Source organism: Lutjanus erythropterus, chromosome 10 (genome assembly GCF_056507025.1).
Source record: "Lutjanus erythropterus isolate fLutEry1 chromosome 10, fLutEry1.hap2, whole genome shotgun sequence".
Taxonomy (NCBI): Eukaryota; Metazoa; Chordata; class Actinopteri; order Lutjaniformes; family Lutjanidae; genus Lutjanus; species Lutjanus erythropterus.
Genome location: NC_139326.1, coordinates 23454006 through 23479128, shown reverse-complemented (window position 1 = coordinate 23479128; position 25123 = coordinate 23454006). Strand labels below are relative to the sequence as shown.

Here is a 25123-nt window from a genome sequence, read left to right as displayed (position 1 = left end):
AAGGAGGGGTCGTTACATCACTAAAGAACATTTTATGCTTTGTTTGGTGCCAGACTTTAGTGTTTCTATTGAAATCTATGGGAGAAGAACCCAACATATCTACGCTGTGTGACCTTTGATGAAGAAATGCATCTATAACACCAAAAACATATGCTTCAGATAACAGCATACTGATAGATTTACATTATGTGTGCATTTGTTTATTTGTTGATGGTCTCCGAATTGCATGATTGCCACAATCTCCCATAAGATAAAATAGAACTGACACCAAAGTCTGAAGCACATAATGTTGGTAATTGATGTAATGACCCTTCCTTCTTTTTTAGTTTCCTTGTGTTTACTCTACTATTTCATATCAATATGGCTGCTGTGAAAAAGCTCTGTTAGCTAGGTCTACTAGCTAATGTTACATTCTTAGCAGTCTGTTCCACATTATAAGTTCTGCATGCATGTACAGATGCAGCTAACGTTAAGCTTGCTGATGGTGCGTAGCATTGAATGCCTCCAAACTGAAGCCTAGCAGCTACTTGTCTAAAGCACATATTAAAAACAGATCATTTGTTTTGTCCTGGCATGAGCGTTATGGGGGAACTAATCTGGCAGCTAGCTTGTCTATTTAGTCTACTTGGGTTCATCCAGTTTTCTTGTTACAGTAAATGACTAATTCCTTTTTCCTTTGCCATCTCAAGGTAACAAAATAATTAACTCATGATATCACGATAACGGCATTAAAGAACGTGACTGCCAGAACAGCCTTTACCAGCATCCATAGCATCCAAGTGTAAGCAACATCTACCTCCTCTATCATCATACAAAAATCCAATGCAAACTTCTCTCTGTGAAATCGTTTTGTAGCCCAAATGCACGACTGTGCTGTCCTGAAACATATGGCTCACAGAAATGATGAAATGTTTATGCCAGTGGAGGAGCTCCCCTGGGTAGGCTGTGCGAACGTTATGCTGCGTTAAGGTAAGCAAAGCAGACAAACCAATCAGTTGAGGAAAGCACTGCCAAAACCCTGCTGCTCAGAGGTGATATGTCGTTTCTGATTTCTTGTCATGTTATGTAAAGAAGACCCACCCTCAGAGGCTTAGTTTGGCCCCAGATTACACGAGGAGGGCCAGAAAGCTGATTAAATATCTGTAATCTTGTTTTTATAAAAACATTTCCAGTGGCTGAAATACAACAAGGGCAGGACTGATTTCTCCAGTGAACCCCTGCGATGACCAGATTTGCCAGTTGGAAACAGCATCAAACCACAGAGAAATGCTGTCTGCTGTCTACGTAATAACAGACAACCATAAAACCACATATTTTCCAGCAGATATGCTTACCCAACTTGTTCATCCAGAGAAAACATTCCTCATTAATTAGGGCTGAGCAGAATAGTCAGTGTCTTCAAGACTCAAGATTTAGTTTATTGTTATTTTCTTGCATACATAAAAAAACTATGTTGGGTCTCCCAGCCCATGATGGTGTTAACCGAAGAGAAAATATAAATATATCTCTAAAATTACTTGAAAAAAACACAACAATACAACTAAACCATATTCAACTGAACAGATTAGCAGCACGGCTCTACAAAGTGCATTTATTTCAAAGAAGTTCATGTTCCAGTTTAAAAAATTGGATGTATCTATTTAAAAAGTGCATGTTTTAGATTAAAAGCCTATGTGAAACATAGTGTGTGTGAAAAGTGTATGTTTCAGATTAAATAAGCCATGTTTCTGTTTGAAAAGTACATGTTTCATTTTACAAAGTGCATGTTTCAGATAAAAAAGCCCATATTTTTTTCATTAAAAAGCATGTGTCCATTTAAAAAGTTAGAAAAAAGGTGTAAAAAGTATATATTGATAATACAGAGTCAAAGTAAAATAGCTGAGCAGATTTATCACAAACCCTTGATTTTCCTAAGATATTGTATGGAATTGGTGCATATAATATAAAGACAACCCTTAGTTCACGCTGCGTTTTGTGTACTCAAAGCTCATATTACTTGAAACTCATTACGCAGCAAAGCACACAGTTCATATATGCATTCAGTAAAATAATGCATCTAATGTTTCCATTAAAATGATATTCAGTCAACTCATTGTTCAGAGCCCTGCAGCTGCATAACCTGATCATTTGTTTGACTGATTTACGAGACAGAACCGACAGCAAACCCTTCTCTATACTCCAGATCAACATGTTATGAGATATGCGATTAATTTAGGTCTGCCTGAGGCTTGTGAACCGACGTCCTTAGATGGTCAGATGGAATTAAACCCTGCGCCTTCACTGAATGCTCTTCCACCCACTGTAGTGAGAGAAACAGACAGAGTGGGAGTGAGAACACAAAACAGAGAATGACGTTTTACTACAGAAAGAATTTATCTAGTTTGAACCAGCAAACGAGTGAAACCAGGAAGAGTAGCAAACAACCAAACAAGAATGCACCAGTTTCCTTCACACAAGGGTTTAATTCTGCTTAATTACTTCTCATGTCAAGGGAACATTTAGTGTGTATGTGTGCAGTCCCATCTGACATCTGTGTATGGATAAATAACAGATAAATGGGATTATGAGGAGGATAAGAATGAGACATTCGGATGTCTGTAAATGAAGATGAACAAGTATTGGCACTGTAACAATAAGATAATGTGGTGTGCCCCTCAGAGGAGATTACATCTTCACTTCCACATTCAAAAAGGACTGTGTACAAAACATTTTGACACGAGCAAAATACATCTAATTTAAGCCAATTCCATGGAATATGTTTGTTACATGAATACAAAACACAGACTACAAACAAAGCTGTTATTTTGTGTCTGAAAGCTTTGACCCTATGACTCACACCACGCTCGCCACAGCAGAGACTGGGGAGTGACGATGACAGACGTCCCCTCAAGAAATGTATTTAGCGAGTGAGATCTATCTAAATCCAGAGAGCCACCTTGTGTGCGGCAGCTGGCCAAAACACGTCACTAATTCAGCAGATAATTGTTCACCTATGTTGTAAACTCACAGAAATGCATGTCTTAGAGCATACAACCACCTCTTATGAAATATTATAAGTAAGATGCTATAAGTTTATGCTTGGTTATGAGTGCAGTCAGTGCAGCAGCTGTAGAAACCAAAAATATCAGCAGATCAGATGTTGTGATGTTGTAGAAAATAAAGCAAGCTGTCAAATCTAGCTAAAACCCTGTTGCGTTTCAAATGAAGCCAGTATAACAGGAAAATAATTACATGAATGGGCTGGAGACAGGTTATAATATTACCTTTATTGCTGACTCGAGTCTGCAATGAGTTAACAGGAACCCCCCCCCCCACACACACAAACACAAAAAAAAAAAACAGCCTTGTTGTTGTTTTGTTTTGTTTTGACTTAACTCATAAGTTGCATCAAAGACTAATTTCCGGAGCACCTCCTTTCCTGTCTTATTCCCAGCTGTTCTGTCAAAACTTAAGACAAACACACACCAAAAATCTAAATACTTAATAAATACTTAGAGTTCCACAAACTTTCAGATTCCTTCATGCCTTTTAGTACAACATTCTACAAAAATAGCGAATAGTACATGCTGGCTGGCAACCAGAAATACAAAAGATGGACTATGAAAAATTGATACGGCAACAAAAACTTGAATGAGTGTTGATGGCAACAGGAGTTTAAGTGGCTAGAACATGAGGACATAATGTACTGCAGTGTGTGCCACCAGGTTCCTCAACTAGCCAAGAAGTCTAGCATGTTTTTCATTGGAAACAAGACACCACAATTCATGGAAAAAGTGGACAACAGAAACGCTGCCATGGTTAAGGACCGATGTGTTGTGTCAAATTGCTTTTTCTGTGTTGTTTAAACAAAAGTTTGCATTTGGGCCACAGAAAATGTTCTTGGCCACCAAAGATAAGGGCTTGGTGGCCTGTGAGGTCATTACTAAAAATGTTAGTGAGTATCCCTGCATACAAGAAAAAAAAAAGAATTAGTTCCAATGCAAATACAATAAATCAGTAAATGTTAAAAGCAAAATCTGGCCACCAGTAAATGTATAGGTATGACAATAAAAGAAGCCAGGAGAGACTGTCTGATCTGACTGTCTGAAACAATCATCATATCGTGTCCCTTTCAGTGACAACAGGCTTTTTACCCCGCCTTCCAGTGTGGCACTTTGAAACAGCTTTAAACACTCTGACCTACTGATGTGGGCGGACAACACATCATGCAAGATCTTTTGAAGCATACCCCACCCTTAATTCAAGGCAGCAACACTGGAAAGCACAGTGAAAACACCATCATTCTTCCAAAACCTGTCCTGTGGCAGAGTTAACAGACAAACTGAATGAAAATGTGCATTGGATGTTTGTTTCAGAGAGTAGAGTGATGCATTGCAAGCAAAGTCTGCCTGGGCTAATGCCAGATAGCCCTCTATTCACAGTGTCCTTGACCAAGCATGGTTCTTATCAGGGCCATGACCTGATAAATTATATAGGACACCTGACCAAATGTCCTTGTTTAATAAAGCTGTGGCCAACTGGCAAGAAAGCATATGATTGTAGTCATTCAGAGGAAGGTGGAGGCTCAACGCAAATATCAAGAGTAAGCTGAAGCAAATCCTTTCTGGCTCTGTTGCAGGAAAAAAAAAAAAATCAAATAATCCATGTGCCACCCGTGTGTTTATTCATCCCTTCCTTGCACAAACACTAGCTGTCAAAGGCACTTAACTCCAATTACTCTGTGGTGTGCGCTCACTCCAAGCAATGCAATCAGTTCTCAGCGAGAGACACGTTGATATGTTACAGTGCAACTCGATCCAGTTGTTTGACTCTGTGGGAGACGCTGTGGTGAGACTGGAACAGGCACTATATGCTGAATGCACTTATTCAGACTGTTGAAAGCTATGTTCTACTTTAACTATTGTCCAACTCTGTAATATTGTCCTGTTCTGATAGTCACTGGAGTCTCTACGTTTGTGTGCGTGCATGATTGCAAGAACATATGTATGTAAAAAAAATCAAAACAAAGGAGTTGGGTTTCAAGGAAAACATTGCCCCAGTCTGCAGAAGCACAACGCTTGTCAAGTCTTTATGTTTTTAAGATCAACATTGCCCTGACACTGTCTAAACATAGAAAATGTCAACAGTTGTTTACGGAAAATTTTCTGCAGAGCAGGTCAGGAAAAACAAAGTATTTTCTATTTGTTAAACAAGGCACCAGGATGTGCCGTGCGAGAGATGACCAAAAGATGACCAGCGCATACCATCACTCTCTCGAGACATTATAAAGCCCCCCCGCCCATTCCCTCTACAATCCAGGCTGGGGCAGATTCCAGATCACTAGCTGGCCCATGCCTCTGTAAAAGCACTGTGACCTGCTACTCTTTATTTAAAGCAACTCAAATCCACAACAGCTTTCAAACAATGTAAATCAAGGTCTCGTGTACATAATTGTAAGCATAGGTTTTGGTTTGCTTTAATTTTACTTTATAATAAAAATTATTTTGCCTTGCATGATGCAGGAGTTGAGGGACTCATCTGGCATGACAGTTTGGGGCCAAACTAATATGTTCAAACTGGGGATGCAGCGATATCGATACCAGCATCAGGTACCGGTCCGATACTGTCCTCATGTACTCGTACTCGTACCAACAGTTCAAGGTGTTTGCTGATGCTTACCCTGTTGTTTTGGACGCGTCGTCATCATCAGAGAGACTCGTTGTCCTCAACATCATGACCGCAGCGACTTTGGAAACTGTCCGAAAACTTCCATGTAAGTCCATGAAATAAACGCACAGAGCGCACCTGCAGACCGCAGCCAGCCGCTGTCCAGGAAGTCCTGGCGGGTGTAAACTAGGTGAATGTCTCGGCAAATTAATCCGAAGACGAATAAAAAAAAAAACCCGCCGCCCCTTTCTTCGTATTAAGCTGCTACAACTTCTTTTTGTGTACTTATTCTTCACCAAAACGACCTGACAGCAAAGAACACGCAACTTCACTGTTTGGGATTCACAGCAGGGTCAACAAAACTGTTGCACACATGGCACCACACTCATACCTGTCCCCCCTAAACAATGACAGGTAGGAACTAATTAGCTCTTAGACAAGAGAGACATGAAGGAGAAACTTAAATACTACACAGGTAAATGTAAAATTAAAATACGAGATAAAATGCTATAAATACTAATGAAATAATTATCATATATAACGCCATTTATAATAGTACACTTAATTCTGCAAGTCCATTATAATGTTGTGAAATTATTATACTGAAATATACACAGTAAACTGCACAGCTGAATAAGGAACACTAAATCAGTAAAGTTACTCACTACAAATAACCTAAAAATGTAATGTGTATAGTTAACTATGGTTACACTTGTAGCGCAAAACAGCAACAATGATTTGTTACATTTAGAAAGTGACCATCTAATGAAAATAAAACATGTTTTAAAAGTTATTGTAAGAACTTTAACGGCATTATTAAGTACTCGAATCGGTAAATATAAGTACTTGTACTCGGTCTGAAAAAAAAGTGGTATCAGTGCAACACAGAAGTCACACAATAATGGCTTTGAGGAAACAGAGATGCGATAAAGATGCATAAAGGCAGTCTAATGGCAAAGTGAAGCAGTGAAAATGTTTTATATATAGCACATACTTATTTTTTATATGGCTAAAATGTGTTTTGCTGCTGACCCTGTCCACAGGAGTACATTGCTTAGCTTCCTCGTTGGGACTCCTGAGGAAGATGTTAATCAAAATGTGATCTACCACGCCTACACAGTCTTGAGAAATGGTCTCAACAGCAAAATGAGCTGTTTTTTTGCGCTAGGTTTTGTAATATGAATGTTTGTTTTCACTCAGATCTTTGTGGATCCTTTTTGACAAACAAAACTTCAATATCTTATATGCATTTTGGCTATTTAAAGCCACATTTCCAGAGGCTTTAAAAAAATGCTGACCAACACAATGACAGGACTTCCAGTGAAACAAGGGAAAAGGGAAGTACAAGTGAACCCAAGGCCCCAGCTGTTTCTCTCTTCTTCTTCTTCTCCTATCTCATGTCCCTTGGAGGTCATTCTTCCTGCCTAACGTAACAAAGCCATCACACACAGATGCTGCGGCAGCGGAGGCAGGGATCCTCGTCATCTGTTTCATCAGTCTCTCCTTATGTTGGTGTACATGACATCAATTAAAGGTTAAATCTGCCTCACTGCTGACCATAACAATGTGGTTTGATAGTAAGACATCGCGTTGTGGTTCCGTTGATAGCATCCAGCTGTACTGAAGGTCAGTGTTTATTGGGCTCTACCGCAGACAGAAGGAGACAAATTTATCCTCTTTCCCTGTATGCTCGTTTGTTCATGTCTGTATAACTCATTATGTGTCATGGGATGGTCGAAAGGCATGCCTATGGTGTTGCCTTTTAAGGGCGTGCAAAGGGAAGAGACTCCATTAAAGGTTCAAAAGTCACGCTTGTCCTTAGATTTCATATCAAACAGCACATTTGTCACTCACTTCAGGACAATATCGCCAAACATCTGGAGACAGGGAACATCTTCATCCTCAGCAATGAACTGTTCTTGATTCCGAAAACCTGTTTCCTGTCACTTTAAAGTTAAAAACAGATGTAGGTAATAGGTGAAAATACCTGTTTAAAAGGGCTGGACAATCAATCAACAAGCCCAGTAAATGTTTTGTTAAACTCAGCGAAGTCCCAAAATGAACTCTAAAAGCCCTACGCACACAGAGACTTCCCTGCTCATTGTTATGGGAACAGAGTTTCCAATAAAAAGATACTTAAATGCCTTTGGCTTTGCTTGCTTATACGTCTTTCTGTGTGTGTGCCTGCCTGTGTGTATGTATGCATATTGCAGTCCTTCAATCTGCACAAGGGCTTTAGAGCACTTCTGCATACTCTCCCTTGCCAGAAAGACAGAGGAAAACAAACACGGCCTTTATTACAGTAATGAATATGCTTTGGGAAGCAAATTATATAATTTTCCATTAACTCCCACACATAAAATGCCAAGAGTGGCTCAGGGAAACCTGTGACATTTGACTTTGCTGGCACCAAACACTCCACTGTTGCTTGACCCCCAGCTCTTCACCTCTGGAAACTCATAATAGCTACATCACTCACTATATTGCCCATAACAGAGCCATCTGATTACAACAGAGTCTGATAAACACTCGAGTTGACAACGTTTTTAAGTTGAGGTCTTACACATTGTCATCAGTGAAGCCAGTGGACACTTTGTTTGCCTACGGTATACACAGATGCACACACACAAACACACACGCACGGCTGCAGAGATGATACTAAGACATCAGCAGCAGTGCAGATGCTTTTTGTCCCTGTACAGTAACACACACAGTACATCGAGCCAAGATCATTACTCTGCACTCTCATTCACTCACACTGGAAAGCAGCAGCACTCATTCAGAAAAGGGACCTTGGGGCAATATAAGAACAAGCAGATGCAAACAATAGGTTTTTAAAGGGACAGTTTGAAGTGTATGCAAGAGGTAATTACAGTAATTACAGGCTTATATAATGGTGTTTAACTATTGGACAAGGCTGTCTGATGGCAAGGTGAAGCACTGAAAATATTTCTGCTGATTCTGTGAGCAGTGCATTGCTTTGTCCCTTAGTCTGGGATTCCTGCTGTTTCTCTAAACTGATCGCCGTAATACACTAACTGGATATGGATATGTAACCCATACAACCCCACTTCACTTTTTACACAATGTAATGTGACATATATCCATTTTATGAGCTGCACATCTGTTTACTTCCTGTCAATGCTACAGTAACATTGCCTGTGCCTAGAAATTTAGTTTTTTTAATCCTTGAGTTGTTACTTCTCTTTTCACTGTTGGCTTGGTACATACTGTTAATGGTATTTATTATATATATTGTATATTATATATAGTATTTTTGAGCATTTTGATGATCACCTCAGTGTATTAGATAATAAAATAAAATTCACCAAACACGTTTTGGCTCATCTTTCCACTGTTTTAGCAATCGCCAGCTCTTGTTTGGTTGAAATAAACCATTAATCCACTATGTTAGTTGCATGAAAATATTCTGGCTCTACATGCTGTTTCTCCCTGCTGCTTCTCTGATGTCCAACTTCCCTCTCGCTCCTCTCCCGGTGATATTTTCACATCTAACGTGGTGAATTGAGGGTTTATTTGGATCAAACCAGAGCTGGTGATTGTTGGAATAGTGGAAAGAAGTACCAGGATGTTTTTGGTGAGTTTTATTTTGTTTGAAATGCAGATGACGATCCTAGCTAGCCAACTAACATTGCTAATGTTTATCTAACTCACTGAGGTGATTATCAAAATGCTCAAAAATTCTAGCCTATATACAAAACAAAGAGTAAATGCTATTAACAAGCTTTACAGAAAAACATGGATACAGCAAACTTACTTAAGAAGGCAAAAGTAATGCTAGTATCTCGTCAGCAGCTGGAAAGAGGGATATACACCACATTGCAATGTGCAAGTAGGGAATAATACATTTTCTCTGATGCTGTGTGGTTTTAAAGCAGTCATTGTTGAGTCAGCGCTGCCATCCATTATTCAGCCTAATCTGACTTGGTCTGATCTCTGCACAGCAGATGCTTCATCACTGAAGTAGAACTGAGGAGGAGGAGGAGGAGAGCGCTGTCATATAGGTCAGAGACTCTCAGCTCGTGACTACAGCCTCTATCTCAGCACTCAGGTGATGCACAGGTGAAACAATGGGCTCAGTGTGCCGCTCTCATCTCGCAGACTCATCCACGTGGAGGTGGAGCGCAGCGCCGGCTGGCAGTCTGACAGTATATATTTGCATAGTAGAGGTCAGGTACGACACAAGGCTCCCTGTGTTCTACACTGCAATAAAGGGGCTCTGAGGCAAGCAGGATGACAGACAGGTGGATATTAGAAACCACAGGATAATTCCTCTGCTTTGACGCAACAAAGGACAGAAAGGAGAAAGCAGCTTGTTTGGATACTTTTTTTGTAGAGCTGCAACGATAAATCATTCAAAAGAAAATTTGTTGCCAACTATTTTGATAATCGATCAATCGTTTCATTTTTCAAGCAAAAATCCTGGTTCAAGCTTTTTTAAATGTAAAGATTTGTTGTTTTCCTTTGTCATTTCTGAGCAATTAAAGAGTCTTTTGGATTTGAACTGTTAGTTGGACAAAGGAAGCAATTTGAAGATGTCACTTTGGGCTTTAGGAAATGCAATGAGCATTTTTAACAATTGTCCCTTCCTACATCTCACCCCTTTTTTCCTCTGTGCTCCAGTAACACTTGAACAAACTCTCTCAGCTGACATTGTATTTTTATTATGAAAGCACCATTTAGGGTCACATCTCAAGTTAGCTAATGCTAACAGAATGCTAGCTAATGATTGATGTAGATTAGCGAGCTCATTAACCAATGTTTTGCTAACATTAGCTAAATTAATATGTAAACAGATGTAAACATATCTTCACAATTATTTGATATTTTATGGACTAAATGCTTGATTGATAAATCATGAAAATAATCTGCAGATTTATCAATACTGAAAATAATCGTTACATGCAGCTCTAATGTTTTGTTGCTGTCATTTGCACAGCTTTTCACTTTTTATCTTCAGATGGCCTCAAACTAAGTAAGACGAAACTAGGATGTGGATTGAAGAGCTACCATGGTGAGCTGCATTTGTATGGAACAAACTTTGTAACAATGCCATTTGAGTCACGGTCTCCACCTATGAAACATAAACAGGTCCATATGTTTGTTGGCTGGTCAGCTGGCTCAACACTAAATCCTCCTGGGTCTAATTTGTGTGTAATGACGTGATGTAACTTTATAAACTCACTCTTCCTGAGTTCATACAAGTGTGTAGCCTCCACATCATAACAAGAAACAGCTCTAGTCCTTGTATGGACTCCAAAGTCATCTGCTTCATGCTATAGTGAGCTGCTTTGACTAGTAATTTGATAAGCGTGTGTATGGAAATAAAGGGAGTTGTTCTTTGACTGAGCAGCAGAGGTGATAACCCGCTCAGAGGGAACTGTGCAGAGTTGCTGAGTATTGCTCTGCCACATGTGGCAGTTTAACAAGGAAAACTCTGACACATGCAAACACTTTTCACACTGTTACACCCACACGTTCAGAACATCCTGACAAACACACACTGACACACACATGCTGTCACCTTCTGTCTACTTCTATTGTCCATTTCTGTCTCTGTTTGCCTGCCCTCACTCTCCTCCCCCTGCGGTTGTTATCACCCTAATATTGAAATAAAAAAGGGGTATTAGGTTATACTCTAATTTATCTGTGTTTACACTGTGTTCCTGACTCCAGCACAAACAATGACTGTGTCATTTCTTGTTCCCTCTGAATTTACGTGTGACTGCAGCACAATTTGGAGCAGGCCTATTTATAGCTGACTACCGCCACAGCCACCACCACCCTGCAGCCTGAAAGTCACACCAGGAGATTTTGGGAGGGGAGTCCTTGAGCTCCTCTGTCAATGCGAGGCAATGCAGTGACAAGTTTGCTGATGAGGTTGGTCACTGTGAAGTCGCACTGCACCGTTCCCTCCCTGAACACACCAAGGCTGCATCCTTCAAAGACACAGAAGGTAAGTACTGTACTCTCAGTGATCCAGTGCATGCACACATCTGAGTGCATGCAACCTAATGCATGCACACATAAGCAGACTCGTGCATGCACACACACAACTTCTCATTTCGTAATATAAACTGTGACAGAGTTTATTTGTCATTGTATTACATTTTGTGCCAATGTCATTACAATTACTGATGTGTTACTTTGATGTGATGTGTCACTTTTGCTCCAATTCTAAGCCCATAACAAGAAGAACTACTGTTACAGTTATCACCATAAAGAAGTATCAGGATAGAGCAATATAAAAACTTACTTTATGTCTTTTGAGAAAGTTCCAGAAAGAGTTTATTTATCCACTCCGGGCTAACGTACAGAGTCTTCTGTCTGCTCTCTGAGAGTCCCAATCAGAGAAACCAAAACAAACAAAAATATCTGGTGTGCATCTCTAACACAGCAAGTCCCACTCCGCTGCTCACTGATGCTCTCTGGAATAAGGAGGGAACTCTGCTCACAGCTCCTCGGCTCACAGCCAATCATGTCAGAGTGGTTCCTGCCTCTTGGCCAATCACGTGCTTCTCATGCTCCAGCCTCCCACTCCCCCCCCCCCCCCTCCTCTTGCTGAAAGTTCCCATGGTTGTAGACAAACTCCAGGAGGAGAGGAGAGGAGAGGAGAGGAGAGGAGAGGGGTTTACAAAGGGGAGTACAAGGGAGAGGAGTATGACAGAATGAGAAGAACTGCTGTTGTGTTTACAGTATGGGAATAAAACAGTTGAGGCAGTATGTCCATTAGGAAAGACTCTGGAAATTATGTCATGTGTTAATGCTTGCCAAAGATCCATTAGCTTGGTTAGCCAGTGAAGATGTCTTTGCTCTTACCCACCAGCACCTCTAAAGCTCACCAATTAACACATTCTTGTTTGTTTAATCTCTGAACTTCAGTGTAACAACAAGTTACGGTTTTACACAAGGTTATGTATCAGGTTATTTCTTGGCCTGGGGCAGTGACTTCGTGAAGTTGGTGCTGGTAAGTGAATCTGCAACACTTCCACGAACCTAAATGACAGAATAGGTCGATTGTCAGTGACTCTTAAAACTACATATTAAGCTTGGTCTGTATCAAGGTATTACAGCATACAAGGGTACAAGAAATCCTGATGTAATCATTTTCACTACCGTGAAAATACAGACATTCCTCAATTTAACTGATGGAAATAATGTATGCAGAAATAAAGATAATATATTTTTTGACATCTTTTACGAAGTTGCCCTCTCACAGATGCACTTGCAATTCCCAGTGATGATGTGAATCTCTCTTGCCTCAGCGACCACAGGGAACACAGCGCACCCTTAAAGAGACATGAAATGCAAGTTCTTTGTATGAAACAACACTTTGACGAGACAGATATGGCTTGTGTTGCAAAGCCAATGAACGCCCGCTCCACTTGTATAACTGCTGAAACAGGCTCTGTCATATTTATTTAGGCTCCACGGCTATCAGTGACACACACACTGACGCAAACATTCACACGCACACACTCAGACACCTTTCCTTTTGCCCTGGAGGGACTGGAGCCATGGTGTTTGGTCAAGAGAGATTCTCACCTCAGACAAGAGGTGAATTCACCCAGGCAGGACTTTGAGTTGCTGCCTGGTCTAACATTTGGATAAGGATCTAAGATAAAAAACTATTGTGTGCAAGACTTTGTATGCATATTTTATTTGGACAATAATGATGATGCAATGATGTGTATGACTGCAATGTGTGCTCTTTCAAGAATGGGTGTCGGCAGAACTCATTTATACACAGATTCATTGTATTGTATTAGTTAGTTATTAGGTACCATTTGACAGAGCCAGTTTAACTGCTCTACGTAGAGTGTACGTCATAGCCTACACAAGTGGCCTATGCCGATGTGAGCTTTATATTTGTGCGTCTGCAGTGGGGTTTCTATTAGGGCTGAATGAATAATCAAAATTCGATCAAAATTGAAAATGTCCTACTGCAAATTTCAAATTGCAGGAGGCAAAATATTTGTTAAATATGAAATGAGTGTGAAAATACCATTTTAATTTAAATATTGTTGTGATGTAGAGAAGTACTAAGCAGTGGAGAAGAACTAAGCAGATCATGTTGGAGCTGAAGCTAATAAAATCCAGATCAGCCAGACGAACCGCTGCAGATCACCCCAGGAGAGGAGAGAGGACAACAGTCATGCTAACCCACTTCAAATGCAGTCAACGTTGATGGACCATATTTCCCAGATGAACTTTTTATGGCGACCATATTATCATCACCACCTTGTTGCTGCTGTTTAAATTCAACCTGGCCCAAATTTTACAGAATTATCTCCTGGATTTACACATGTATATGTTTAACTCTATGAATTGTTTTGTTATGTTTCATTATATGTTTTATTTTATTCTATTCTGTTGTAAATTATCTGTATTTATGTTATGTATGTGTATAGCATGAAGGGACTAAAACTCGCTTTTTGTTGTGCCTGGATACTTTGATACGAAATACCAGTTTAAATTGGATAAGACTGCTGGTCAAAGAAAGTTCAGTTCAGTCGGTGCACATGTGGATCTCCTCAGGTAAAGTTATAAACTTAATAATACCTCTAGATTTTGAAATCCACAAAAGCTCCACAAGAATACCCATGAACAGCTTGAAGGGCACCACAGAGTGCAGAGTGCAGCACCTATGTAACAACACTATGTATAGCAAACATCAGGAACAATCAAATTAAATCAAATTAAAGCGTGTACCTTATGAGAGGCCCCTCTGGACAGCTGATGCCAAATTTGCCTCCCTTCTTTTCTTACATGTCTGGAACATGTTCAGCTCAGGGCTCTCATCCAGACAAACAGCTTAAAACATCATATTACTCACATGTTCGTCTTGCTGTTTCCTGTGGTCGTATGTTCTCCAAATGTCTCCATGTTCAGACTGTTAAACTAAAAATGATGGCAAACAGCAACTATAATAACAAGGATGAACAAAGCTCAGAGAGTCCATAAAAGCTTGCAAAAACACGCAGACAGATGAGATAATAGGCAACATCGTCCAGCGAATGTAACTGTGCTGTTGTTACTTTTGAGAGTTTCTGAGAACACATTTTGAGGTAATGTTCCCACTGCTCACAAATACACACTGAACATCATGTGCCTCTTCCAAATATTGACTGGGAGTATGAACAGCTGTAACAGCCAGCCTTTTTCGCACAGAGGATAATAGTGATGATATTTGAATCAGACTACCTCTGCGGGCATTTCATCCATGTCTGGTTCGAGATGGAAGTGCATTTTTTTTTTTTTTAATCTTCCAAGAAACTTTTCAAGACTGTGTGTTGTTTGAATGTGAATAAAGCAACGGTTAATCAATAAATAAAAGAAAATAATAATAAAAGAAATAATACAGGAAAAAGTTCAAAGTTCAAAAATATGTTAATTTGCTTCCTTGCCAAGAGTTGGTTTAGAGCAGGGGTGTCAAACTCATTTTCACCGAGGGCCACATCAGCATAATGGTTGCCCTCAAAAGGCCAGATAACTGTAAGACAGTATAAATGTAGCTAAATGTAACTAAATGTAATGTAAAATAAATGCAACTACTCCTTAATGTTAAATAACTCTGAATTTTTTACTTATTCAACTTACAATTATTACATGTATATATTTGCAAAGACGTAAAAACAAATATATTTGCTTGTTGCTCTGTTATAACATAAATCCTTTTAATTTGTTAGGTTATGAAACTCACATTACTCCATCAATCAACGATCAAACTATCCAAGTGAAAAATAACAAGTTATGACATGTTATTCGCCTTCCCATCTTTCTTGAAACAGCCTTCCATCTGCATCAATTTTTCTCTTCCTGGACATTTTGGGATCATTGTTTGTGTTTCTCAGTTCCACTTGTTTGGAAAATGGCATTGATGTGCAATCTATTGGCAGGATGCCATCACTTCGCAGGTAACATTGTGGGAAATGTAGTTTATGGTCAATGCACCCTTTTGACTTATTTATTATAAGACAATCAGAGCTTTAAAGCTCTCACAGGCCACATAAAATGACGTGGCGGGCCACATTTGGTCCGCGGGCCTTGAGTTTGACACGTGGTTTAGAGGATCAATATCACTCAAATCTGTCTTTTAAATAGGAGACAATTAGATTAGCTTATAAAGACCAAGGAAACAGTTAATCTGGCTCTGTCCAAATGTAAAAAGCACTTCCAGCACTTCGAGGAGCACTCCTTAAATCACTGCACAGGCTTCCTGTGAGTCAAAGCAGAGACTGTAAAATTCTAATATTTATCTATAAAGCGCTGAATGCTCCCCACCTAAGCTTTAGCTTCCTGTTTTATTGTCTTTTAAATGCAGTTTCTTCAATCTTTATCTTAAATTGTTGGAAACATTTGGCATAAAGTACACAACTCAACAATATATATAAGAAATATAATAAAATAGAAAATGAAATATAATCTAAGAAGTGCTACATATTATGCAAAGCACTTTGAATTTATTTTATGTGAATAGTGCCATATAAATAAATTTGCTTTTAAGGCTCACTAATTATTTTGTTTAATTGATCTTACTGGATATTAAGTGTTCTTAGCCAGGAGCAGGGACTTCCTGGAGTTTTGTCATCACTGTGAGGTTACTCACTCACTCATTCACTCACTTACTTACTTACTTACTTACTTACTTACATACAACATAGAAATAGTCCAGTGTATTAGCTCCAGTAAAACTGCAACTTGTGTTAATTAGAGAGGGCTGGAGATGCTGCAGCTCAATTGATTTTACCTATGGATGGACAGAACCAGGCTAGCTGTTTCCTCCTCTTTCCAGTGTTTATGCTAAACTGTGCCAACTGTTTTCTGATTCCAGCTTCAAATTCAGCAGACAGATCTAAATTCAACAATAAGAATTATTAAGTTAATAATTGCTAATAAAACAATTTCTATAGGGGCAAGTAAAAACTGACTTGGTCAAGTAGATTTCTGACCCGTTCACCTGACCAGACCAGTCAAAAAACAGCATTAATGTTGACCCTTGAACTTTTTTCGCTTCCTTTCTTCCTTTCTTCTGTGACTTTGCAATGAATATCTAAGAGTTAGTTCAGTTTTATGAGAGGAAGACATACAAGCAAGAGGCACAACAGGCAGACAGGCAGTAGAGCAGGGAGGCCCTCGGGGAACAGCCAGGCAAACAGGCATGCAGGCTGGGATTCAGTGTGCAAGCAGGCAGAGGTCTACTGTACAAAGCAGTCTGGCCCCAAGGCTTGTAAAACTCACAGGAGTGGAAGCGTTATGCTAATTCTATGCAAAGGGTGTACGCCTTGTTCCTCTTTCGTACTGTTGCATCAAAACATCATACACGGGGGTAAACAGCAGGAAAATGAATACAAATTTACATCTGTAATTTGTCAGAGCAAAGGGAAATAGTTTAGCTTTTAATCTATGAACCCTGAAGGATATAAGGCTGAAAAATCCTTGAACATGTGAAAAATCTGAGAACAGGCTACATAAATAGCTTTTCTTCACTGCCTGTGCTTAAATAGATATGACAGCTTACAGCCACAGAGGCAGCAGCTGAAACGCACACAGCAGACCAGACTCTCCACCGAGGTCTTATTGGAAGACAAAGCAGTGATCAATAAGTCAGCTTTGGGACAAATGATATACTGCAGATAGGTAGATAAATATCTGGAAAACATCCCTCCGTCCAAAGTGCAACGTATTTGTTCCGCTGCTGTGCACCTGCAAAAGCTGTTGACAGCGACCATCACAGAGGGGGAGAAAGATGCTCGTCATGGTGTGAGGTGTAGGGACTCGGTGTTCTGCAAAGGTTTGCCCAAAGGGATAAACACACAGTTGGAATTACGCATCTAGAGATGTGAAAGTGCAGGTGCATAATAAGTCCACACTGCAAATTGCAAAGTTGAAGCAAATGCAGTTGTTCACTAAAAAATGTTTAAAGTTTAGATGAAATGAAAATTGCCTTTTAATCCCCCTTTTTTATCACATCCTCTTATTGTGCAGCTATTTAACAATATATGCCTCAAAATATTCTAAAAAGTCAATTTCTTCTTCTTCTAACAAAATATGACAGGTGCTTACATTAGTTAGAACCTGACAATTTCAACCAATAATATCAGGGCATAGGACTGGGTGACATGGCTTATAAATTATATCTTGATATTTTTAGGTTATGAAGAGATATACAATATATATCTCGATATACACATTTTCTCCAAAATAACATACCATAAATTCTCAAACAGTGAAAACATATGATTTTATAGAATACAAGAATATTATATAGAATAATGTAGGAATAATAATATGCATGGCCAGGAATTAAACCACCCAACAGTGGGGCTAGGCAATATGGACAAAATCAGATATCCCAATATTCCCAAATACCTTAATATTGTAGGGATGTCTAATAGTGCTTTCACAGTAGCACTATCAGACAAATAGTGCTACTGTGATCATCAGTATTGTGGATTAAATAACTAAGTGGGTAAAGACAAAAAATGGAGCAGCTAGAATGGTCTGATAATTTCAGAAAATATGTATACATCAATTTACTGTACTGCTGCCTTTAAACCCAGAAAAAGACAACACTTGGACTATGGCTCATTACTTAGCTAACTAGCAAGAATATAGTACATTGATGTGCTTCCAAGATGTTTGCCACCTTTATTTCCCCAAAATACTGTTGTTACTTATCTGTGACAGCTGATTATTCCATTTACAATGGTTAACTACAAGGAGCATACAATGGGCTGGGAGCCAGGCTTCGCCAGGAAGAGTCAATTCGGTTAATGAACCAGTGTGTGCAGGGTTGCCAGGTCTGTGTGACAAAATCAGCCCAGTTGCAAATCAAAACCAGCCCAAAACAAGCCCTAAGGCCAATAAAACTGGCACCAGCAGATGGAGAGCTTGAGCACATCATATTTGTGAGTGTTTCTGTGGGTGTGTGTGTGTGTGACGTGTGCCAGGTCAATGTGTGTACGTGCTAATCTGGAGTCAGTTGGGTAGGATTTAGATCTAAATAAATCATTCATTTCAAATATGGATGTGTATTTATGGACATTATTAATGTAGTTTGCATGCAAAATGGATTCACACAGTTGTTTCTTAAGGATGTGAGAATTCATAATGAGCCATTTTCAGTTTTCTCCTATGACAGACCCTGAAAACCCTGTTTTAGTCTGAGTTGCAGAGTTTAGGAGATATCAGCCCTACAGATGTCTGCCTTCTCTTCAATATAACAAGACGAAATGGCACTCGGCTTCTGGTACTAAAAGCACCAAAAAATACATTTGAAGAACTCAACAGCAATGTCTCTTTCCATCATAGACCCTGCTGTGACCAGTTTTATGTAGGAACTTTCAGTAGGAAGAAAGTACAATAGTTCCTACATGAAACAGCTCACAACAGGGTCCGTGGTTTCTTATAAGCGACTGGGTCATGATTTCTGGAAAAAACACACTGCTTTTGAGGTTTTCAGAGCTACATTTTGCTGCTTTGAGCACCACAAATGGAGTGCCATCTAGTCCCATTATACTGGAGAGAAGGCAGACATCTTCATGACTGATATCTCCAAAACTCTGCAACTCAAAGAAATCTAGATGGATAAAAAGCACTACAGGCCACTGGAAAAATATGTATTTTTGATCTTGGGGCGAACTGTCCCTTTAATAAGCATATAAAACTCTGATCAGATCAGCACACACAGACATCTTCAATTTAATGGTATTATGGATGAAAGCAGACTCTGTGGGGTTGAGAGCAGCACACTGGCAGCACATCACTTTTGTGCCACTCTGATCTTGTTGTCTGTTATTTAAATTTTAATAAACCAAATCAGACTTATTCCTCCTTTCTTTTACACTACAGAGAGGCTTGATAGGAGGAGAAAATGAGTCAGAGAAGGGGACAGAGGAAGATTAGGTTATTATTAGGGCAACCAAATACCCACAATTACCTAAAATACCAATAATTATTCTCAGAGAGCCATCTGCTCTCCCAGCAGTACACACATGGACACACACACACACACACACACACAGTACCCTGCCTTGCTTTGCTCTTATTAATATGAAGGACTGAATAGACCACCTGGGCAACACTTTGCTCACTGAAAGCTCTGACTTAATTCATGCTGCATAATCACCATTTAAGAAGTTGAAGAGATGTGACCAACCAAAATTAGATTCACCTTCTTCAGTTCAGCCGCTGCACAGAACCATGAGAGGTTTACAGCATCTTAAAGGAACGGCATGTAGGATGTAGTAGCAACTAGCAGTGAGCTTACAGATTGCCTCATCTGTGGCCAAAAATCACTCACTACTCAATATATAGTGCATGACATGGTGAGTTTGCCATTTTGTAGAGCTGTCCAAACATATGATGACGTAATAAACACCCAAGAGTGTCAGGCAGAGTGTCCGGGCAAGAAGTACAGTTTCATATATTTTGATGGTAACTGTTGCACTGTAATAAACTATGGTGCAAGCTGACTGATAAAATAAAGTACTAACTAAGTAACGTATACTGTTTTAGAAAAGCATAGTTTACAGTAGCACGGTTAGCAGTGGCGTTACAATTTCAACATGAATTTGAAAATCCACCGAAATTAGCTTTCAGGTTAATAATTAAATTTAAGAGGCAGAACTTTCTCCTCCAGCTCCTCCTGTTCTCTCCTACGCAGTCAGTACTTTTCTTTGTTGCCCTTCACCAGAAAATTTCCAGGTTGCCGTCACCCTTCCACCAGACAGAAAGTCAGGAGACACATGGAGGTGGCCAGCGGTCACGAGTCACTGTTAAGAAAACAGACATGCTCAAGCCACTGTTGCTCATGATGATGCCACTGCCTGGAAGCATCGTGATCTGGCAAATTACAGTGTCCACAAAGAAAAGCAATTACCACGTAGCTTTTTTCCTTCTCTTATCTGCACTCACTTCCTCCTGTGCACCGTGACTCTGCCGTTTTAAAAGCCTCACGACTCCTATTGACAGTCGCCACCGAGGTAGACAGACAGCACCACATTGTGTGATGTTGTTTTATGTTATTTCACCTTTGATTGTGGCGTAGTCTGTCAACTGTGGCATCCTGTATGGTGAGTCATGACTACCTTTATGTGAAAGGTGCAAAGTTATGAACGCACAGAGAATTATAACTCAGCTCTGTGGAGCTCAGTTCACCCAGACAGAAAGTGAACTGTTTCAGTCTGGTTCAATCTAACTGCTCTCATTGCAGTAGGCACCTGTTTTCAGTATAAAAGTACTAAAACCCCAATGTTTGCTACTTTCCCAGGCAGCACCAAATAGTTAGACAAAGATAGCAACTGTCTGGTGAATATAGTTTAGGATTTAACAACTAAACACCAAAAAGAGCTGAGTGAAGAGTTACATTTGCCAGGTTGCTACACTGCAAATATTAAAGTGAAGTTTAATTACAAATACTGAATTCACTCAGCACATTTTTTATCACCTTGTTATTAACACTCATTTTAAATAAGTTACTTGTACTTTGAGGTTGTAAAAGCTGTCAAACTCAGTGTGCTTGAGTTGGGTTCACTTAAACAAACCAAGTACTTAGATGTTATGCTTTTTTTCAGTGGTGAAATGTAACTAAGTACATTACTCTTGTATTTAAGTATCCCACAAATTAGAGGCACTTTACATAAGTGAGAATGAAAAATGCCTCTAAAACAAATTGTTTCAAACCATCCAGTTGTTGAAAGTAAAAAACAGACTCATCTGGCCTCTGTAGGGCCTGTTAGTCCTTATTTAAGATCACGGCTGCCCAAACTGTGGTGCCCAGACCAAAGCTGGCTAACCATAATGTTTGATTTGGCCCACCAGATGTTTCTAGCTTTAATTAAGAATGATTATATAAATTGTTATTTATTCTGTTTTATTTTTGTCTGTCTTGTTCAATAGAGGCAAAAGCCCCCAAAATAAAATAAAAAAAACTCTTTAAATAGGATCCTTTATTTTTCATAATCTGAGGAGATGGATAGAGTGACCTTTTGCACAGGAAGTTAATGGAACTTGGGATCTTAGTATCATTTTGTATTGTCCCATCAATGCACTGATTTCTACTGAACTGACTTGTGCTGCATTGTCACCCTGATTATTTGTGTGCTGTTGTTCTGGTGGTTCATTTTATATGAAAAGTGCATTTATGACAGAGTATTCATGCATCCATGTAGGTGAATGACCTTTTTAAATTTTCAAACAGGAAATTGTGAGATGAACTCTGGCTGCACCATAAAACAATGATGAAATATTTTGCTGACAATCGGTGCATCATAGTGATTTTTTGCAAACATACCACATCTCTCTGCTTAAGACATGGTCTTATTCTATTTAAAGTTGTGCATCAATTGCACTATTCAAATGAGAAGCTGGCCAGAATATAACCTGACATTAATCCTGAATGTCCATAATCCAGCTATGGTGGATGACATGTTTTGGTCGTGCAAGTCTCTGAGCAGCTTCTGGACAACAATTTTCGAAGCTATATTTCACATACAGGGTGTCAATGTAGACTGTATTCCAGTAATTGCCATCTCTGGAACAACACCCTCAGAAGAACATTTTACTATTCTACAGTCCAATGCCGTAGCTTTTTTTTTTTAACACTGATGGCACAGAAGCTAATTCTTATGCAGTGGAAGTCGGCAAGACCTCCCTCATTTAAACACTGGGTTAAAGAGGTGCTTTCTATGATTCCACTGGAGAAGCTGAGATATAGTCGCAGCAGTTGCAGAGACAGATTTATTCAAACCTAGACCTCTAACACAATAACCTTTACACATATGAGCTGGATCTGCGTGCATATCTTTGTCTTTGTCATATCTTGTTTCTTTTTAGGGCACAAGTGCATCAAAAATGTGAGTGAGCATCTATATTATTTCTTTACTTCTTAAGTTTTAAAAAATTTTTTCTTTCCTCTTTGGCCTTGTGAGGGGTGGGTGGGCGGGGTTGATTTGTTGTTAAATGTTTATTGTTTTGTAGTCTGAAAAAAGACTTCAAATAAAGTTCTTTTAAAAAAGAAAGGTCTTAGGACCGTTGTAATGTTACATTGTGAAGATCTTGACCTATCGTCAAATGGCGTGGCCATGATGGCACAGTGATGGTCAATGGAAGTTGCATTAACTTCCATTTACTTGGTCAAATCTGCCTGAAAGTTCACTTGTTCAATAGTAGTCCAGGCCTAATCATATGATATGAGTTCTGTTGATGGGAGCGAGATGTTTACTGAGCTGCTGGATGGGAGCAGTGACTATCATCCTGCAACCCAAGGAGAAAAACAAAATAAACTTTATCCTGTCATTTTTATTGTTTATTGTTGTTGTCATGTTTTTTTTATTATTGTTCTGCAACATTTGCATTGTACAACATCTTGTAACTGTGGATTTGAAAGGTGTGTTATAAATAAAGTCCTTACAATATAATAATAAAAACAACAACTATAAACAAAATTACAAGCACCAGTATAGAAATTTCACATGTGGAATAAACAAACCTTCTTTAACTTTGGCAGAAAATTTCATTGTTCATCATCAGAAACTGAGGCTGTTCGTAACATTCAAAAATCTCTTCATTTAATCATTTAAGTTTTTTCAGTTGAGGTACTTTTGCAAAGGGTGTCTGAGTGACTAATATGGATGAAATGCTGTAAATCAAATTAAACTGCACTTTAACCCCACTGTCAATGCTCCGTTTAAAATTTAAATAGATTAAAATACAGAAAAATGTCACTGTACAAATATAATTAGAGCCTATTGAAGCTATTAATGGAAGCACTCTGACAGACACAGAAATTAATGTTGGGATAAAGTGTTTATTTTCATTTTTCATTTTCACTATCAGACTTAATTGAGACTAAGGTTGCGACATATTTATGTAATGAATTACACAGTTAATGCTTCAGATGTTACTGGGTGTATCAGAGGAAATTCTTCTTACAAATATGACTCTGAAAAATAGGGATGGCAGATGTTAACAATTAGTCTGATTATCATTTTGCCACTTCTGCTGTTCATTAAGCAGATTTATGCAAAATGTTCTGTGCAATGGCAAATATGAACGCTGAAACAACAAAATGTAACTTGTTTCTATGTATTTTTTTTTTTAATCACTGTGTAACTTGGTGAGCAGCACGAACAAACCCTGCTCACTGACTCACCTCATTTGTGTTAGACATATTTGCAGTGATGAGCCGTCTCACACATGGAGCCTTATAATGACCTAGTTATCCAGGCGTCTCCCATAGTAAAACCAGGGACGGACCTGCGAGGGTGGCTCGGAGACAGACAGTGGTTGTTGGAGCTCATCATGGTGGAGAGCGATCATCCATGCCCTCCGAGGGCTGGGCTGTCCTGCTGCCTGCTCTCATCACTTACTTCCAGTGCTCATTTACCACAGAGGCAGCAGACTTTAAATGATTTCTGTCATGAGTTGTTATACTAATGTCAGCTTCCTTTTATGTGTGAAAAGCTCTCATATTTCCCATAATGCAGCTGAGTGTTATTCAATAAAAAAAATCTCAGGAGCTGTTGGTTGGTGGTGGTGTCATTATGTGCCACTTAAGTACAGAAGGACGCACTAATGTAACAGACAGGTCAGTGTGTTCTGCTGTTTCCTGGGTGTGATATAGAGAGGGAAGTGCATGTTGACTGGTATTAGACAGAGAAAGAACTGCCTTTTGTTCAAAAATATAAAATAGAAATTGTTCTTTTTTGCTACTTCTTTTATTAAAGAAAATGCAGCAGTGTGTTATATACAAATATAAAAATGGCACACAAGGCATTTTCGTTTTTTTTTTTTTACAATATTTCTTCTCAGCCCAGCCCACAGATCCCTTCCAAAAAGGGTAACCTGATTGTCTAGTTGCCTATAGATAACAAAGATAGTTGAAAAGGTATAAAGTAACAACAGAAAGGACAAGAACCACTGTAAATTGTAATAATGAGACAAAAGAAAAAGATAAAAAGTTTAAAAAAAAAAGGGAAAGAAAATAAAATATAAATTGTTCTAAATCCAATTTATACATATACAAGCTATTGGAAAATTACATATTTAGAGGATATTCAGTGCTTATAAAACCTATTCAACTCCACTGGAAGTTTTTGTGTTTAATTGTCCATATGAACGCCCACCTCTTGTCATATTCACAACATTATGAACTGGAGGTTTTCTAAAAGCTCTGAGTTAATGACAATGTGAAAACAGCTGCAAAATTATTTAAGTTCATTGCAAATATATTACACTTGTTTCCGTATACATCTTTGAGTATATACGGATAGGTTTCCATCGGGTTTGTACATCTGGGCCTGTATTACAGAAACTTCCTAATTTGCACATCCTAATCTCTCTTTTATCAATGATAAAAAAAAAAAAAGTTACAAAGTTGTTCCACTTGCAGGGATGAGAAAAGTAGCATCAATAGGATGAAGGAAGGTAGGTTGCACAGACAAAGTGAGTG

General features: G+C 39.0%; 1 protein-coding gene across 1 annotated transcript in view; it reads right to left on the bottom strand.

Annotated features, from left to right (window-relative positions):
• pde4d (phosphodiesterase 4D, cAMP-specific) overlaps positions 1–12029 on the bottom strand; it is a 249146-nt gene extending 237117 nt beyond the window's left edge. The window contains exon 1 of the mRNA XM_084728718.1: positions 11924–12029. The gene's annotated coding sequence lies outside the window, so the exon portion shown is untranslated. The remainder of the gene's footprint in view (positions 1–11923) is intronic.
• Between the last annotated feature and the right edge of the window lie 13094 nt (positions 12030–25123).